The sequence below is a fragment of the Diabrotica virgifera genome, chromosome 3, assembly GCF_917563875.1.
Source record: "Diabrotica virgifera virgifera chromosome 3, PGI_DIABVI_V3a".
Taxonomy (NCBI): Eukaryota; Metazoa; Arthropoda; class Insecta; order Coleoptera; family Chrysomelidae; genus Diabrotica; species Diabrotica virgifera.
In genome coordinates this window covers 184,629,388-184,634,613 of record NC_065445.1, presented here as the reverse complement: position 1 = coordinate 184,634,613, position 5,226 = coordinate 184,629,388, and positions in this window count along the sequence as shown.

Below are 5,226 nucleotides of genomic sequence, written 5' to 3'. Positions count from 1 at the left end.
TTACAGATCGAATTTATATTATAAACTAAAACTATTTACAAAAATTATGCCTTATATACCTAGCCGATATTTCTGGAACGTCGACGCTCATCTCTAGTAATCATTGGCCTTGACCGTCGATCAGTCGCGAAAAATCGTTCATCATTGTTCCAGTCCAGATGTTTCCCTCACGTGATCGCTGTCGAGACGGAACTTGTTATCTGTCGAGACGGTAATTCGTCACAGTACATTTAGTACTTTTATTGGTTTGATTTGCCTCTGGTTGGAACTTTTTCTAAATCTCTCCTTATCCCTAAAAACGACTTCCCATTTTGAGAGCGACTGCCACATTATGTGTTATTCTATTTTAGATCATTCCAGGTATTTAACTGTTGGGCTAAAAGTGGTGGGGGTTTGCCATTTGTAGACTTCTAACCTAATCTATAAGACTTGACAAAGTATTGAATACAACTAAATATTGCTGAAAGAATCCCTTATTTATAATAATGTTTACTGTGAAAAGATATCCCGTCATTTCTTGTTATTGATAAGCTTTTCGATCTTAACAGTTTTTTCATATCTAATCTTATACTACCGATTTATTTTTGGACTTCCTCCTTATTTCTTACCTGATAGCTTATCTAACGGTTAATTTATTTTTAGACTTCCGCCTTATCAACAATTGTCTTATCTGATAGCTTATTTAACGGTTTTTCTTATCTAACGGATTCTTTATTTTTTGCTTATTTGTTATCTGATAGCTTATCTAACGGTTTTTCTTATCTAACCGTTTATTTATTTTTAGACTTTCGTTTTTCTTATTTACCAATTTATTTTTGGACTTTCTTCTTTTTCTTATCTGATAGCTTATCTAACGGTTTTTCTTATCTAACGGATTATTTATTTTTAGACTTCCATAGTCGAGATTAAACCGGAAGTCTTCTATATAAGTGGGGGGAGGTTTGGTTCAAGATCAGAGACTTCCGGCGGAAGTCTACTTCATCCTGGTTCGGAAATGGGTGACGGAAGTCCTTTATCAGTGATCCTTAATCCTATGGATGAGAGTCAGGATTAAACCGGAAGTCTTCTATATAATTAGGAAAGCTTATCCTGAACCGGAAATGGGGGACGGAAGTCCTTTATCAGTGATCCTTAATCCTATGGAGGAGAGTCAGGATTAAACCGGAAGTCTTCTATACAAGTAGGGGGAGCGAAGATCAGGATCAGAGACTTCCGCTTCCGTCGGAAGTCTCTGATCCTGATCCTATCTCCCCCCTACTTATATCTGCTGACAAACAATTTTATAGTTATGTAAAATATATGTTAAGAAAATGATTAAAGAATCATTTTCTCCAAGTCAACTACACTAGAGGTCACAACATTTACCTCATTGTAACTTGTTGTTTTCACCCAATTTTGAAAAAATGTGAAAACTGTGAATTATCCACGTCCGTCTGTCTGTCTGTCCGTCTGTAATCACAACTCCTCCGTCAATATACCAGCTAGAATGACAAATGAGGTGTCAAATGAAAGCTTATAATCCAAGGATGGTACTAAAGGTGAGAAATTTTACCTAGGCTGTCTGACCGTCGGTCTGTCCGACCGCGAATATAACTCATCCGTCCTTATACCAGCTAGAACGACAAATGAGGTGTCAAATGAAAGCTTATAATCCAAGGATGTTACTAAAGGTGAGAAATTTTACCTAGGCTGTCTGTCTGTCGGTCTGTCCGACCGCGAATATAACTCCTACGTCATTGTATCAGGTAGAATGACAAATGAAAGCTTATAATCCAAAGATAGTAATAAAGGTGAGAAATTTGACCTAGGCTGTCCGTCCGTCTGTCTGTCGACCGCAAATATAACTCCTACGTCATTGTACCAGGTAGAATGACAAATGAGGTGTCAAATGAAAGCTTATAATACAAGGATAGTACTAAAGGTGAGGCATATTACCTAGGCTGTCTGTCCGTCGGTCTGTCTGACCGCGAATATAACGCCTCCGTCCTTATACCAGGTAGAATGACAAATGAGATATCAAGTGAAAGCTTATAATCCAAGGATGGTACTAAAGGTAAGAAATATTAACTAGGCTGTCTATCGGTCTGTTCGACCGCGAATATAACTCCTACGTCATTGTTTCAGGTAGAATGACAAATAAGGTGTCAAATAAAAGCTAATCCAAAGATGGTAATAACGGTGAGGAATTTGAGCTAGGATGTCTGGCCGTCTATCCGTCCGACCGAGAATATGACAAATTAGATGTCAAATGAAAGCTTATAATCCAAGGATGGTAAAGGTGAGAAATTTTACCTAGGCTGTCGGTCTGTCCGACCACGAATATAACTCCTACGTCATTGTATCAGGTAGAATGACAAATAAGGTGTCAAATGAAAGCTTATAATCCAAAGATGGTAATAAAGGTGAGAAATTTGACCTAGGCTGTCTGTCGACCGCGAATATAACTCCTACGTCATTGTACCAGGTAGAATAGCAAATGAGGTGTCAAATGAAAGCTTATAATACAAGGATGGTACTAAAGGTGAGGCATATTACCTAGGCTGACTGGTAACGCCTCCGTCCTTATACCAGGTAGAATGACAAATGAGATATCAAGTGAAAGCTTATAATCTAAGGATGGTACTAAAGATGAGAAATATTACCTAGGCTGACTGTCGGTCTGTTCGACCGCGAATATAACTCCTACGTCATTGTTTCAGGTAGAATGACAAATAAGATGTCAAATAAAAGCTTATAATCCAAAGATGGTAATAACGGTGAGGAATTTGACCTAGGATGTCTGGACGTCTGTCCGTCCGACCGAGAATATAACTCCTCCGTCATTTTACCAGGTAGAATGACAAATCAAATGTCAAATGAAAGCTTATAATCCAAGGATGGTACTAAAGGTGAGAAATTTGACCTAGGCTGTTTGTCAGTCTGTCCGTCCGACCGCGAATATAAGTCCTCCACTATACCAGGCAGAATGACAAATTGAGGTGTCAAAAGAAAGCTTAGAATCCAAGGACGGTATAAGTGTGAGAAACTTGACCTAGGACTTCCGGTTTTAGAAATGCGACCAGAAGTTCTGTTTTAAAGTCACCGGAATAGTACAACTGATATATTATTTGGCGCGACTTCGCAACAAGAGAACAAATATATACTTCCGGTTTCATGACTGTCTGCCCGTCTGTCTTTCTCCTCCATTAGTAATACAGATAGAATGACAAATGAGGTGTCGAATGAAAGCTTATAACCCAAGGATGGTATTAAAGATGAGAAATTTGATATCGGACTTCCGGTTTTAGAGTTGTAACTGTAAGTACTGTTTTAAAGTCACCGAAATAGTATAAGCGATATTACATTCGAGGTGCCTTAGCAAGATGAGAACAGAAAATGTAAAATTTTGGTTTTTATATCATTTCCGGAAAAGTAGTTCTAAGCAGAATTGCCGTTATAGTCGCAGAAATATTACATGTAACACATTAATCGAAGCGTATTGAAAAGTTGAGTTTTGAATAATTAGTTTAGGTTTTGAAGTTATTTCTGTTTAAGCAAGGATGACCCAAAGTTTAGTAAAAATGACTCAAAATTAGTAAAATCGTTTATCGATCGGCGCATAGTTATATACACGAAGCGTTCAAATATCAACTTCCAGTTCTACTTTCGATTACTTTGGGTGAAAACCTAGGACTTGCGAAGTCCAATTACTTGTTTTACAGATTATAAATAAATTGGTAGGCCTGGATCCCGCGTATCAAAAAAAGTTGATTACTAGCAAGCTGAAAATTTGTTAATAGCTTAACAGTGTCTAGTCGGACAAACTTTGATGTACAGGAACACAGATTACGAAAACGTCCCATGTATTTTGTCGGACAGAACATCCAATTGATTTGTTACCCTTTCATGAAACTCTCATGCAAAAATCAGACTGCTACTACTAACCAACATGATTCCTGTCATTTAACATGTTCTTCGTGTTCCACTCATTAAAATGCCCAGTTGGTGATGAACACCAGTCTGAGTTTTGCATTAGAGTTTAATGAAATCGTAACAGATCAATTAGACGTTCTGTCGGACAAAATACATGGAACATTTTCGTAGTCTGACGTTCCAAATTTTTAACCTGTTCCACAATAATTAAAACTTCCCCTGTTCCAGTGTTCCCATACATCAAAGTTTGTCCGACTAGACACCGTTAAGCTATTAACAAATTTTCAGTTTGCTTTTAATCAACTTTTTTTGGTACGCGGGATCCAGGTCTATGGGAGGTTAAATAAAAAAAATATTAAAGCGTATTACATTATCTTTCAAACAGCATATCCCTTTTTTATGCAAGAGATTAGTGTTAGAAATAAATATAGTTCAGGTTAAAAGTGCGCTGATTTCTATGCACGCAAGTTTATCTCACGGGTGATGGAGCGGAAAATATTAAGGGTCGATTTATCATACCTGCGTTAATCTATGGTTCAGTTGACTGAGGTTCATCGGTGAACTTCGGTTTTGTTTGGAATGCATTTCTCATTGTCAGTTCACGTTCTACAGCGTTCGAGAAATGCCAATATATGGCAAAAGGTAAAAAACTATCGCCATTTTGTATCACCTTTTTAAGCTGTTTCTAAATAAAGATAAATTTAAGTCAAAAATGAATAACCATTTTCATTCATAACCGTTTTCATTCTGGTGGGATATGTTATATGCCATTAGAGTGAAAACTTAGTCTTTTTTTTTATAAATTTAAGTATTTATAGTCAAACGGTAATTTTAATAATTATAAATAAATGTAATAACAACAAAAATAATGTAGGCTTAATATAATAAAATAGGTTATATTTATATTATGACAGCGTTTCATGTCAAGTTGCACAACACATGCATAATCCTTGAAATCATCTGAACTGGTTTTGAACGGCCGAATTTCAGCGTTCAAGTTGAACGTAGTTTTAACTGCCATCGGTTGAACGTATATTGAGAAAGACGAATTTGACTTTAAACTGACGTTCACTAAAAGTTCAGGTTAAACTGGAGTTGAACTCGATATGAGAAATTGGCCCTAAATCATAATATTAACATAAAAGTATAAGTGATCTGAATGAAGCACAACCAACCATCATCTATTATATTATTTACACTTATAAGTACTTGCGAGTGAGTGAATGACTTATTACGATTACTTTCAGTTATACAAGTATGGTATTGTGGTTTTGTTGTTAAATTTTTAGAATGATTTTTTAAATTAAAACCAAA